This window comes from Leguminivora glycinivorella, chromosome 9, assembly GCF_023078275.1.
Source record: "Leguminivora glycinivorella isolate SPB_JAAS2020 chromosome 9, LegGlyc_1.1, whole genome shotgun sequence".
Classification (NCBI taxonomy): Eukaryota; Metazoa; Arthropoda; class Insecta; order Lepidoptera; family Tortricidae; genus Leguminivora; species Leguminivora glycinivorella.
Window position 1 is genome coordinate 24,454,991 of NC_062979.1, and position 15,919 is coordinate 24,470,909.

General features: G+C 37.3%; 1 protein-coding gene across 5 annotated transcripts in view; it reads left to right on the forward strand.

The window, feature by feature from the left end:
• The window catches only part of LOC125229330, a 74,416-nt gene that overhangs the window by 35,779 nt on the left and 22,718 nt on the right, over positions 1–15,919 (forward strand). The gene's annotated exons all lie outside the window — the stretch shown is intronic.

Sequence of the window (15,919 nt, forward strand, 5' to 3'; positions counted from 1 at the left end):
GCAGCGAGTGGTTCGAGAATAGAATCCTGAACTTGCGAGTTTTTAACACACGAAAAGTAATAATACACTTGCACCCGAGTGTAACACAAAACCGTTCCCCTCACTATAGCGAGGAAACTACAACGCAAAAAATGCGTTTTAGATCATCTTTATTACTAGATTCACCTACTTTTATCAATTTTAAAGTAGTTCATTTGACCTTATTCAAGGTCAAATTACATTACCCACTAGTCGACAAATTTTTACCCGCTGATATTAAAGGACAAAACACGTGTTTCCGAGCTAGTAAGGGGAAAAATATTTTATGTACTGAACAAAATAAAGTACCACACAATGAGAAGAGAAATATGATAGACAGTAGTTATATTTAAACATAATTTCTATTTAATAAGTCAAAGAGAAAAATATAAAGTTAATAAATTGACCGTGACGTCACTCCTCAGTATTTCATAGTAATTCTATATTAGCAAATCGTTTTGACAGTTCTTAAAAAGAAGCTGATTTGACTAGTAGGAAACTACCCTAATTACCTATGCTGTTGAATCTCGGTAAGGGCATTGATTTGTGTGATGAGCACAGATATTTGTTCCTGAATCATGGATATAAGTATTTGTATATGATATATGTCGTTGTCTGAGTGCCTGCGACACCAGCCTTCTTGAGTTTACCGTGGGACTTAGTCAATCTGTGAAAGAATGTCCTATAATATTTATATTTATATAAGTAATGAAGGAAAATTTCAGTCATTTTTAACCGACTTCAAAAAAGGAGGAGGTTCTCAATTCGACTGAATGTTTTATTTTTTTTTATTTTTTTTTATTTTTTTTTTGTATGTATGTTACTCGATATCTCCGAGAATCGTGGACCGATTTTCAAAATTTTTTTTTGATCGAACCGGTATAACCCCGAGATGGTCCCATTGGCACCAAGTCAGGGTCTGATGATGGGATCCTGGAGAAATCGAGGGAACTCTTCAAATGTTATAGGCACATGTAATGTTTTTAGTCTATTTTTCAAAGGTACACCAGTATTTACGTCTGATGGTAATAATTTTATGTGGCTGAGCTGATGATGGAAGGTCAACTCCTCAATGGTTAGGAGTTTAAGGATAATTCTTTCACTACTGTACATGTATTCGGACTGATACATATAATATCACTAGGAACCACTAAAAATCAACTGAGCTGATGATGGAAGGTCAACTCCTCAATGGTTAGGAGTTAAAAGATAATTCTTTCACTACTGTACATGTATTCGGACTGATACATATAATATCACTAGGAACCACTAAAAATCAACAAATAAATAAACTTTTTAACAAAAAATAAAACCGCCTTCAAAAATAAGCGCGTTACAAAACACGGAGAAACTAAAAAGCCAAAAATAATAAACCTTTCAATAGTTTCAATTCAGATTTCTTATCGTATTGCAATAAGCTAAACATCCAAATTATAAACAAATCAATTATTTTTGGAGTCGGTACCAGCCTGTGTATGGTTGGGTGGGGCAAACAGGCAATAGCAAGGCGACGAACAGGTCTGGTACCGACTACAAAAATAATTGATTTGTTTATAATTTGGATGTTTAGCTTATTGCAATACGATAAGAAATCTGAATTGAAAGGTTTATTATTTTTGGCTTTTTAGTTTCTCCGTGTTTTGTAACGCGCTTATTTTTGAAGGCGGTTTTATTTTTTTATTCATATGTGGTAGGGGATATGGGTTAAACTGTGGCGTCGCGTCGGCGAGAGCCTGGCAACCTGTACTGCAATGTCACAATTTAGCTTTTTTTCAACCTCTTAATTATCAAGAGTGGTTCTGAAACTTGAGTAGTTTTATTTTGCTGTGCCTACCCCTTTATGGGATACAGGCGTGATTGTATCTATGTATGTAAGGCCTACTACAGTTAAAATGTAGGTATTAGGTAAGATAAATTGTGTTTAGATATATTTTGTTGTTATTTACTGTTCCTGTGTTGTATGTTTTATTCTATGTAGTTAGCAGTGATTTAGTTTCGACTGTTATGCTGTTAACATGTTTTTGTAAATAAAATGTGTAAAACATATGTTTTGGATATTTCGTCTGAATAGAAAACGATCAATAAATTTTACATATAAATGGTAGTCTATTTATTTAGGTATACTCGATATAGGTACGTCATTTTGTGTAGATCTTAAACTTAGCCGTCAAAACCGGCCAAGAGCGTGTCGGGCCACGCTCAGTGTAGGGTTCCGTAGTTTTCCGTACTTTTCTCAAAAACTACTGAACCTATCAAGTTCAAAATAATTTTCCTAGAAAGTATTTATAAAGTTCTACTTTTGTGATTTTTTTCATATTTTTTTAAACATATGGTTCAAAAGTTAGAGGGGGGGGACGCACTTTTTTTCCTTTAGGAGCGATTATTTCCGAAAATATTAATATTATCAAAAAAAGATCTTAGTAAACCCTTATTCATTTTTAAATACCTATCCAAAAATATATCACATGTTGGGGTTGGAATGAAAAAAAAAATCAGCCCCCACTTTACATGTAGGGGGAGTACCCTAATAAAACATTTTTTTCCATTTTTTATTTTTGTACTTTGTTGGCGTGATTGATATACATATTGGTACCAAATTTCAGCTTTCTAGTGCTAACGGTAACTGAGATTATCCGCGGACGGACGGACGGACGGACGGACGGACGGACGGACGGACGGACGGACGGACGGACGGACGGACGGACGGACGGACGGACAGACAGACATGGCGAAACTATAAGGGTTCCTAGTTGACTACGGAACCCTAAAAAGGGCCGACGAAGAAGATAGTTGTAATAATAAAATTGACTTGAATTGCCTTTTGGCATTAAGTCCGGCATTTGTACATATTTCTTTAGTTGTGTAATAAAGCTGAATATATAAAGTTACAATACTATAAAAAATAAATAAAGTTACAATACTATAAATGGATTTATTTAATGTTCTGCCGATTTGTGATTAAGCGTAAGCGTTTTAACGATCGATCTCTCTAATGTTCAAAATTGGTTATGTTAGGTATGAGTTATATGTACATTGTCAATGCAAAAAAGAGCACCTACACGGGGCTAGTACACAATGATACCTCCAGCACGGGAAGCATGGTCGCGCGATAGACGATAAAATAGCAGGCCGTCCACAGATGTCATATATACCATAGATCAAGCAAACGTATCTACTTAGCGTGTCAAATGAACTCAGTGAAATCCACTGAGTTGTCCGTCTTTAATCGCAGCTTGCAGCTTTCGGGCGTCAATTTTTGTAAGTTGAAGTCAATCAAAACATAAAAAATGCCTCGTTACGTGATATTCAATTGCAACAACACAAAAATTATGAACAATCAAGAGCCTGAGACATATTTAAAATTACAGGCAAGAAACAACTTCAGTACAAAATTTGACACGCTCGGCCCCTATACAAATAGATGAACTTGTTTCTTCTATCTAAATATAGTTCTGTGAGGCCGTCCCTATCGCACTATTTGTAAGTGCGAATTTCAAGTGTAAGTTCATTACGAATTTTATATAGGATTATTTATATAGGAGTTACATACTTCATACCTCGTCGTACCTCGCTTTTTAGCGCCACCTATTAAATACTATCATAACTACACTGATGATGCCTACAAATATTTTTTTTTTCAAAGTGTGTATTGACGTGATATCATGATTTTAAAATAAAGAAATACGTATATGTCATTTGTCCTTAAAAAAAACACGCAAACATATTTAAGGAAAATATGATTTTGGCCACTTTTCGGGCTGCGAAATGTAATTGATTTTTATATATGAATTTTAATTCATTGATTCCGAGTAACACAACTCATAATTTACAATAAAATATAAAGATATACAAAAACAACACAAACACATAATTATACTAAAAAGTCAAGCAGCCTGAAAGGGCCATACATTCCAGAGGTACGCTTTTTTGTATGGGCCTTGTCAGTGCAGTATTAAATCGTTCTTGATAATACCAAATGTGCCGTAATTTTGTTACACCCTGTATAGACAAGAAAGTTATTAAAACCTTCGTTCTATATTCAGAGGACAATTAATTGAATGAAATTCCTCTCATAATATTTTGTCTCACCGGCGGAGTGGCACAGATCTTTGCCTCTATTTTCTAAACTTAACCATTCATTGGCAGATAAATATTATAACAAAATTAATAATAAATTAATTTTTTTTACCTGTGTGGTGACGGGTTAAGAATTTCACCACCCCCTTTCTTGCCATGGGTGTTGTAGAAGGCGACTGTGGGATATGGGTTAAATTGTGGTGTAGGCGAGAGGCTGGCAACCTGTCACTGCAATGCCACAGTTTCGTTTTCTTTTAACCCCTTATTTGCCAAGAGTGGCCCTGAAGCTTTAGTAGTTTCATGTGCTCTGCCTACCCCTTTATGGGATACAGGCGTGATTGTAACATGTATGTATGTATGTAATAATATAGGGAAACTCAAAATAAGGGTTGAATAAATAGAAAACGGCTTCCAGCGTCCGTAGCCGAATGGCACAAATGCTCACGAAACGAAACGCTCGTGACATCTATCTCTATCGCTCTTGCGTATTGGCGTGACAGAACCAAACTACCTTCCGCGGCGTTTCGTTTTCGTTTCGCGTCGCAGAAATGCCATTGGGCTACGGCACCAGATCTCTCTCTCTCTAGCAATAACCACAAAATTAAAATTTAAAAAAAAACCCTCGACCGCGACATAGTAGACCGATTTTCATGAAACACGGCTAAGAACACTCCCGACTAACTCAGCTATAAAACAAAAAAAAATCGAAATCGGTTCATCCGTTCGGGAGCTACGATGCCACAGACAGACACACACACAGACAGACAGACAGACACGTCAAACTTATAACACCCCGTCGTTTTTGCGTTGAGGGTTATAAAGAGTCGTGGTCAGCCGGCGTACCCGAAACGACAATCGTTCACGCTAGGGGCCGATTCAAACGCAGTCTGACTCTGTCGCACCAATACGGAAGAGTGCTGCGATAACGGTTTATCGTAAGAGTTTGAGTACTTCTCTACGTACAGTCAACCAATTGGAACCCTAGGCCACTGTAGAACTATGTCATAGTGACGTTATAAATCAGATTGTAAGAAATCTCTTACTGCTTGTCATTTTGACATGGTTGTAGAGTGGCCTAGGGTTCCAATTGGTTGACTCTACAGCGCGTAAACGTAATAAGGGCGATAAATGAAACCAGGCGTATAATTCAATATTGTTATCATTAATTAAGAGGTGTTTTTGATTTACTCTTAATTTTCACCCCATAATGAATTTTTGAAAAAAATCTCAGCAGCAATGTACTGTAAACGTGGTTGCGATGACAATCAATGACAACTGTCAACGAGCGTTTAACGGGAGTGTGTTTGCATTACGTTGCGGGCCGAATTAATTTGTATGGATAAAAAAAATATTTCAATCTTAATTAAAAGTTATCTAATTACATTTTATACGTCCTATACTCACCACCGACTACAGACTACAGACACTACAGACTGCCACATTCGGTTCCGCCAATTTACCAGTCTGTAAAATATTAATCATTTACAAAATATTTTAACCACGCCTACTCATAGTGTTCCTGCCGGTGAGTAAGGCTGCCAGAGCTCAACGAGGGTGCGGTGTGCTGGTGACGGAAGTTAACTTGCTCCGTCTATTGTGTTTTAAGTCGTCGGCAACCCAAACCCTCCTTAGAACTTGTACACTCTTTTTTGCTGTGTACTTCACACAGCAAAAAGGAGTGTACAAGTTTCTAATGGGTTGGCAACGCGCACGTGTTACTCCTTGAGTTGCAGGCGTCCATAGGTGACGGTGACCGCTTTCCATCAGGCGGTCCGTATGCTTGTTTACCACCCACCACCCACTTACCACGTAGTGTAAAAAAGATAGCGAACAAAAATACTTATACTCTTTCAGTAGGTAATCCTTGCTCTGTGTGGTCACTGCGGTGTATAGCGTAATTACATCCCCCTATTTTATCCACCATCCCTGCATTACAATTCGAATCTAGGACCTCCGGTGTCATGAGAACACTAGGTCCTAACCTAAATCTTTATTTTGAAAGTCCGTGTGGCAATAGTCCCCTTTCTTTGTGGCCGAATATGTTTCCCACTGCTGGGCAACGGCTTCCCCTTCCTTTCTCTAATACTCGCCAAGGGGGGGTCATATCCTTTTGCACCTTGGGCCCTTTAAGGATGTAATCATACTACATACCTACCGCTACGCAAGATTGACATAGTTAGTAACAGTAATTATTGCAAGATATCGAAACAATTGTACCGGCACTGGCCTTCACCATTCACACAACAATGGGTTCCAGCGGCCTTCGGCTGATACCATCTTGCACTGGACTTTCCCACCACTTATTTTACTTAATCAATATTGTCATATCACACATTTTTCTTACACTCTGACCTACATACATACATACAAATTAAAGTCTGTAGGGCTAGAAGATGTTTGGCGTGAAATTAAGTCGCCGCGAGATAGACTACCAGGGGCCCATTTCTCTAAGCTACAAGTTACAATTTACAAGTGGTTATTTGGTATTTGGTATTTCTTTATTTGCTTCAATAAGATACGAGTATCATGCAAAATTGTATACAGTAAAATAAACTTAGCCTAAATCATGCATAACATTCAAAATGAAATCAAGATTGACAAAAGGGTGATAATGATAACTGTCCTAACTAACCTAAAGATGTCACATTTATAGATTTAAATTTTAAGAACTATCTAATCACCTATATTTCATTAAATGATTAAATGATACGAGCAGTAATTTAAGTAGTAATTAGTCAACCAGAAAACTGTAAAAACCTGTATGAAGCTAAATGAAATAAGATGAGAGGGATTAGTCAAAAAATCTAGTATAATATTCATCCAGGCTGTAGAAAGGCCTGCACATAAGGTAGTTTTTAAGTTTTTTACTAAATTGTTGAACATTTTCAGCATTCTTTATGTCGTCATCTAGTTCGTTATATATTTTTAATGATACTCTAGAGACACTATTTTTAAAATGCGTATAGTTTGACGTCGGTAGAGCTAGTTGCACCCTACGCCTTAATGGATAATTCATTTCTTGACAAGTCAATTTAAATAAGTCAATGTTTTTATACACATACATACTAATGTGATATATGTACAAAGCTACAACTGTCAGGATTTTATTCTCCACAAAAAGGTCTCTATGCGTTTCTGGAAAGTAACCAAGAATGAGTCTTAAACTTTTTTTCTGTAATAACAAGATTTGATTTGCTTGCGTACAATTTCCCCAAACTTCAATGCCGTACCTAACGATGCTTTCAAAATAGGCATGGTATACTGATTTTAATGTTTCTATATCGGTAAGTTTTGACAGAGATTTTAATGAAAAGCATGCACTTGCAAGTTTTTTACGCAATATCTCTATGTGCTCATGCCATTTTAAATAAGGATCTAATTCTATTCCAAGAAATCTTACACTGTCACATTTAGTAATTGGCAGATCAATGGAATAATCGGGGGTGTGTACTGCTCGTCTAAAAGTCATATAATTACTCTTGTTTAAATTTAATTGCAAGCCATTAGCCTTAAACCAATTTTCTATACTATCCCAACACAGCATAGCCTTATGGCACAGATCGTTAGAGCTAGTGCCTTTTATAATGATACTAGTATCGTCTGCATACAGATAGGGGTCCCACAAGGCAAACAGTCCGGTAAGTCGTTAATAAAGATGATGAACAGTAAGGGCCCAAGTACTGAGCCTTGAGGGACGCCGCACTTTAACAGTCTTTGTTCTGATTTATTCAGTACTTCCCTTCCAGCCTGATCAATATTTTTAATTTCGACATACTGAGTACGATAGCTAAGATATGATGTAAACAAATCTAGGACAGAACCACGTACTCCGTAATATTCGAGCTTGCTAATTAATATTTTGTGATCAACACAGTCGAAAGCTTTGCTTAGATCACAAAATATTCCTGCGCATTTATCGCCTTCATTAAGGTTATCAATGACCTCTGTAACCAAACCCACCATAGCAGATATGGTATTTTTACCCTTACTGAACCCATGCTGATGCATTGATAAGAAATTATTATCATTAAGGTGTTTAACGAGCCGTTCTGCCAGGCATTTTTCATACACTTTCGCAATGACGGATAATAGAGATATGGGCCGATAGTTATTAACATCTGATTTACAGCCTCTTTTGTGAACTGGCACTACACGGGCTGTTTTAAGGATTGCAGGAAAGATACCTTCTTTAAAATACTCGTTGAAGATGTGGCAAAGTGGAATACAAAGTAGTTCTATGTTATTTTTCAGCAGTGCGGTGTTCAAGTTGTCAGGGCCACATGAATTACTATTTTTTAGACCTTTTACAATTCTAATAATTTCTATCTCATCTACTGGACGAAGAAACATAGACTTACAATTACTTAAGCGTTTTTTAAAAAGAAATTGTTTGAATGCCATTGGGTCCGTATTTGCGCCTTTTAAATCACAGCCTACGTTTATAAAAAAGTCATTAAAAGTGTTACATACTGTCATAGGGTCTTGCAATATCGTATTATCTGTTTTTAAAATCAAATTCTGACTTATAGTTGATTTATATTTGCCTGTGTTGGTTTTTATTATTTGCCACGTAGTTTTTGATTTGTTTTTAGATTTTTCAATAGACTTTTTAATATGTAATCTCTTAGCCGTAGTAAGCGTAGTCTTAAAAATTGATTGATACAGGTTTAAATGTGATCTTAGGGTTTCATCGTGAGCATTCCTTTTTAATTTTGAATACAACTGACGTTTAGTCCTGCTGCTCTTCCTTATACCCTTTGTTACCCATTTTTTAGACTGTTGTTGTACAAAGGTTTTTTTTTACAGGGTAGTGTTTATCTATCAAATTATAAATGACGTCATAAAATTTGTCTAATTGTTGCTTGCAATTTAGTGATTGCAAAATATCATACCACTTAATTTCTTTTAAGTCTTCATAGAATTTAGCATTTGATTCTTTAGTATAATGCCTTTTCATAATTATTTTCCTCGCAGGTTTTTGGTCTACATTTTGACCTTTTATATAAATTACCTGAGCATCGTGATCTGAGAATGAACAAGGCAAAATGACAGAGTCAGTATCCGTGCAATCTGTAAATATATTGTCTATTGTTGTAGCCGACTTTTGTGTACTTCTAGTAGGTTCGGTGATTGTCAGCTTCAAATTATGTTCTAGAAATGTTTGGATTAGTTTTTTCGCTGCCAATAATTTGTCATCAGATAAATTAATATTAAAATCACCGCATACAATAATATTATGTTTATCAAAGCTACACAAAAAACTTTCCAACCTTTCTATGAATAAGATCGGATTACATTGTGGACTACGATATACAACAAAAACGTGGTAAGTAATCCCAGTAAGGTCTACTGTAATTCCACATATTTCACATGTCTTTTCCAAGTAAAAATTTGACATGTCTATTATTTTTAATTTATTTCGAAGGTCTTTTCTAATAAATATGAGTGTTCCTCCGCCTCGTGAAAGAATACGATTTGTTTGTGTTGCTACCTGATAATCTGGAAGACATATTGATTTATATTCGTCTTCTTCTAACCATGTCTCTGTTATAGCAATAATGGTAGGTTTGGTTATGATGTCATACTCTATAAAAGCTTCTAGACTTAGCAGCTTGTTTCTAAGGCGATTGATGTTTAAGTGCATTACGGAGTATTGTGTCGATCCAGCTGGAATAGAAGTAGTTATAAAAAATTTAGACTATTATAATGTTTTTCATTTATACATTTTAATGTTTCATTTAAAGCTAGTGCAATTTTGTATTTCCCACTTATATTTAATTTATATCCGTCAGTCTTGTAGTCCATGTCCTTAAGTTTTTCATCTATACTTTTTATATGTAAATTGTCATATTTATCTTCTAATGTTATCAGTCTTAAGTTTAATTTAGTTACATAATTGTTAAAACTAACCGCATCGGAATTAGTGCTATTGGGTATTGTGCATATTACTACATGACAGTGAGATAATGACTTAACCGCGTCATCCAATTGCTGTATAACTACATCAGTACTATTAATCCCAAAATCACTTCCGCCGCACAGTACTACCACACAATCACTCTTTGTAAAATCCTCGGTCTTTTCCTTGAGATTCTGAAGAACCCTGTCTGTTGTTCCAAAGTAAACCACATCTGTATAGACATCATAATCTTTTTTGCGGATTTTTGATAGATTATATGATAGTTCTGTTCCATGGAAGTCTGACAAGATTAGCAATCTAGGTTTAGTCTTTACGTAGCTATTTGATTCAAGATTGCCTTGATTGTCTGAAGTTTCCTTACATATTTTCTCGCTGCTGTATCTCCTCGGATCTTGATATTCTTGTTTCTTATTAACAGATTCTTTGTTAAAACTTTTGTTTTCAGCAATAAATTTCGAAAGTGTGTCAACATTTTTTTCGAGCTTATGTAATGATCTATGCGTGTTACGCCACGTCAATTTTATCCCTTCCAGTTCTTTGTATTTCTTTTGAAGTTGTTGATAATCTTGTGTTATTTTATTTAGCCGTTTAAGGAGTACTCTAATTTTTTCCCTTGTTTTTTTGGATTCATATTCAGAGTCCCGCATGGGCTCTTGTTGTAACCCAGCAGTTGTTCTAACACATATATGTTCAGCAATTTTTTTACTTAATTCTGAATTTTGTGCTTCTAATTCTTCAATGTGCATAGCTAGAGTCATATTCTGCTGCTCAGTTTTTTTAAGTTTCGATTTAATTGGTGTTAGAATTTCCATGTTGTCAGTTTCAAAATTACTTATCTCCAATGTTAACTTGCTGTCAGTTTTTCCATTTTCCTTAATTAATACTTTTAATGATTTATTTTCTTCGCATATCTTTTCGTAATTTATTTTCTGCTCGACTTGCTTATCAGATTCTAATTTAATTCGGTTTTTAAGCTCGTTTATTTCTAGTTTTAAACTAGCGACTACCTTATCTTTTTCATTAATAATCTTTAGGCACTTTGAATGGTCATGGGGAGCCTCATCGTCACTTTGGGTGACATTTTTACTGCTAGTGGATACCAGTTTTTGCGATCTAGTGGTTTTTCGTGGTATTTTATCCATTGTGTAGCTTAATTTTAGTCTTAGTCTATTATACTCATATACTCGCAGTCAATACTAGTTAAAACTATTATTTAATTATCACTTACACCCAAATACTGCCCTGTATAGTCAACTTGGTATCAAAGAAATATACTACCAAACTTGTTGCGTAAACTGGAACGTAATTTTGTCCTGCAAGTTGGTATTGGTCTCCTCAATATCGTCACTTATCCGTTGTGTATTCTGTGATGTTTTGTTATGACAGTTATGTCAAGTCTCCTGTGGTGTCAGTTTATTTAACGAAAGCAGCCGATCATTTTCAAAATATATTCGTTAATTTTGATTGCATATGTGTGCGTGAGTTGACGTGAAGTGTTTTTTTGATAATATAGTAATATCACTCACCAATTTGTCAGATATATTATGTGCCCATGTTTTGGAGGTTAAGTGCTTCAAGTCTCGTACCGGTATGAACGTGATAAGTAGGTTTGTATCAATATTTCAATTTTTTTTTTGAGCAGCGATTTTAATAGAACTTAACTTGACAGCTGTCAGCTGTGTGTTATCAATGTCTAATGTGGCAAGTTGGAAAGAGACTTCCACTTGTTACTTGTAACTTTCTGTTTTGAGAAATGGGCCCCTGGTGGGTTATTGTGACATTGAGACTTGACACTGACAATTCTGTGCCTATTTCTGGGTTGATAAGTAACATTGTTACTCAGCGTCAATATTTCCTTGTTGGACAGGCAATGTACAGCGAAGTGTCACTGTCGGGCGACAATTGTCTGTTATAGGTCACTCTCCTTATCATTAATACATTTCTTTCACCGAAAAGCGACTGGCAAATATCAAATGATATTTGTTGCATAAGTTCCGAAAAACGCATTAGTACGAGCCGGGGTTCGAAACCGCGACCTCCGGATTGAAAGTCACACGCTCTTACCGCTAGGACACCAGCGCTTTTAGGCAAGATCACATGCACATCAATAAATGTGGTAATAGCCACGGAAAGAGAGGAGTCGTGAAATGAATTTTAGCTTTTCTGAATATATACTATCGTTTCGTTTCGTAATTTTAGAGATAAGTCATTCCAAAATAACGCCAATCAACCAAAACCAAAATAGTACCTACAAATACCTCTAGTAACTTAGTTTCATGTGTTCTGCCTACCCCTTTATGGGATACAGGCGTGATTATAGTTATGTATGTAGTACTAAAATCTTAGCTCACCTCGAAGTTGGAGTGAGTAGGGATGGGAATGGGATAAGACGGGAAAATTGCTAGAGCTGAGCACTTTCGGATTATGAACAAAGCCTGACTTGTGAACAACATGTAACTGGTCCATTTTTTCCATGTTTTACAATGGTATATTAAATCACAAGAAATATACCAATTAAGCCGCCACATAACAAGCAAAATGTACCTTTTTTCTGATAATAAATAAATAATAATAATAATAAAAATCTAACGTAAAAATAATCCGTCAAATTGTGAACTGTACGTTACGGTTCACAATATTTCGTTAGTTCATAATCTCGCTAGTGAAATTATAAACTAACGGTTTTTACAATTTTACGGTGACATATTGATATGTATCCTCTATCTCATTGTTTATGGTTGTGAGTGGATGTTGTCAATGTCTTTCTGAGAGAAAATATATTCTTTTGTCCTGTCTTAGAATCTCCAGTTTTATTCATGTTTATTTAGATTATTTCCATACATTTCACATGGCGACGATGACTATCGGCACTTTAAGTGCATTTGAACCCAAAACGCAACAATGGGAAATTTTCTGTAACAAGGTAAAACAGTTCATTTTGTTAAATGGAATAGATTCCGAGGACAAGAAACGTGCTGTCTTATTGACTCATTTATCCGACGAAGCCTATCTTTTACTCCGTAATTTACTTCATCCTAACGTGGTTGAGAGTTCAAAATTTGACGAGTTGATAGAAGTGTTGAACAAGCATCTGACCCCGAAACGTGCAACATTTGCGGACCTTAGTAAGTTCTATAACGCAATGCAAGCGGAGGCAGAAAGTGTAGAGGATTGGGCAGCTCGATTGAGAGGCTTGGCTGTTCACTGTGATTTTGAATCTTCTCTCGATAAAGTGTACCGCGACCGCTTCGTTCTCGGACTGAGATCAGGAGCAGTCAGAGATCGCGTTTGTGAGCAAGATGCGTCAAAACTTACATTCTCAAAGGCATTAGAAGTAGCACAACAGACAGTGGTCGCAAAACAGGCGCGCGCAACTACAGCTAGCGCCGCGGCGATCGCTGCCGCGAGTACTGAGGCCAAGGAGGCGCCCCTGTTGTGGACACGCGCTGCGCGCCCTGGCGGGCCTGAGAAGGTGCACAAGAAAGAAGACCGTTGCGCAGTCTGTGGCATGAAGAGCCACGCGGCCGAGACATGTCGATACAAGAACTACCGCTGTCAAAGGTGCAAGGAGAAGGGTCATCTACTGAAGATGTGCAGTTCCAAGATTAAATCAGTTAATCATATTAACACGGGAACAAACTCTAGTTCTGATGAAACGGATTCGATTCATAATTGTAAAGAATGTCAGCTTTTTAACTTAAGGTCAGTTAATAATAACAAACCATTCCTAGTTCCGATTACACTTGATGGCAATATCAATCTTATTATGGAAATAGACTCTGGTTCAGGCACTAATGTAATATCAAGTGAGTTGTATTTCAAACGTTTTTCACACAAGAAACTTGTAAAAAGTAATATTAAGATGTGTTTTTACAACGGACATAAAATTTCGCCCGTAGGCCATTTTCATACACTAGCCAACTTTCAAGGGCGCTCGCAAAATATTCGATTCTATGTTGTCGAAAATGGCGGTTCACCGTTACTTGGGCGAGAGTTTATGTCTGCATTTGATATGACTATTGCGTCTAAAGTACATAAAATTGATTTATTTCCAGAGAATAACCCAGAGATACGAGAATTGGTCAACAAGTATAACGAATTATTTAATAAGGAATTAGGCTGTTATACACGATCCGAGGTTAATTTACGGTTGAAGGAAGGTACGAGTCCGAAGTTTTGTAAAGCGCGCCCTTTGCCTTTTGCTATTAAGGATGCAGTGGAGGCCGAACTCGCAAGGTTAGTTGAGGTCGGTATATTAGAACCAGTAAACCACTCTGAGTACGCGACGCCCATTGTCCCGGTGCCGAAATCTAATGGCAGTATTAGGATATGTGCAGACTATTCGGTAACATTAAATAAAGATATTCACGTTGATAAATACCCTTTGCCTAGGATCGATGAAGTTTTTGCTAAATTAAGCAATGGTCAACATTACTCTAAATTAGACTGTAGTCAGGCCTACAATCAAATAAAATTATCAGAAGAGTCCCAAAAGCTGACCACCATCAATACTACTAAGGGGCTGTTCATGTACAAGCGGCTCGTGTTTGGCCTGGCCTGCGCCCCGGCGATTTTCCAACGCACTATTGAAAGTCTCTTGGCAGGAATTGAAGGTGTGACAGTTTTTCTTGATGACGTTTGTGTGACAGGTCCGACTAAAAGTATACATTTAGAAAGATTAGAGAAAGTATTCCAACGATTCCAGGAATCAGGGTTTCGACTAGAAAAAGCAAATGCGCCTTTTTTCAGGATAGTGTTACGTATTTGGGCCATATTATTAACAAAGATGGCTTACACAAATGTCCAAAAAAGGTGGAAGCAATCGTTAAAGTATTAAGGCCGTCTAATACTACAGAGTTGAAGCGGTTTCTAGGTATGGTAAATTATTACCGGAATTTTGTGCCTAATGCTTCGATTATACTTGCGCCACTTCACGAACTTTTGCGTGACGGTGCAAGGTGGGTCTGGACCGATAGACATCAGGAGGCTTTTGACTGGGTGAAGAGAGAACTTAGCAGCGATCGCGTGTTGGCACACTTCGACCCGACGGCAAAACTAGTGCTGACAGTTGATGCTGGACCCGAGGGTCTTGGAGCTGTGTTAGCGCAACTTGACGCCGCTGGCCATGAACGTCCGCTAGCTTTCGGTTCCCGCTCACTCACCCAAAGCGAACGTAATTATAGTCAGTTGCAAAAAGAAGCGACCGCTATTGTCTTTGGTGTTAAACGTTTCCATCAATATTTATACGGGAGGCAGGATCCTTTTATTCTAAAGACTGACCACAAGCCCTTATTGGCTATCTTTGGTCAGAAAGGAGGCATGTCAGTGACTACAGCTTCGCGCTTAGTAAGATATGCAATATTCTTATCTGCGTACAATTACAAAATTCATTACACGTCAAGTAAGGAAAATGTGGTAGCCGATTATTTTTCTAGGGCCCCGTTAAACCAAGTACCTCGAGATGTGTCACGTGATGAGTTAGACCATTGTTCACCGGCATTGCATTCACTCCAGTTAGAAGGATTGCCGGTCACGTACAAAGACATTCGCGAAGCGACGTCGAAAGATAGCGTGCTCATGACTGTAATGAAATATGTGAACAATGGCTGGCCACGTAAAGTTGTATGTCAGGATATTTTGCCTTATTTCTTCTGTAAAACTGATCTGGAGTTAGTCGATGGTTGTCTACTTAGAGGACATCGTGTAGTAATACCTACTAAGTACAGAAACGACATTTTGAAGGAACTCCACCGATCACACCAAGGCATCGTTAAAACAAGACGCGACGGATGGTGAAGCGCAGGTAGAGCTTCCGCAGCAGCTGGAGGAGAGGGAGTCGCCGCAGGCACAGCCGGCGCGACCGGCGCAGGCCGCGGAGCCTGAACCGCCTATATCGGTGGAAGC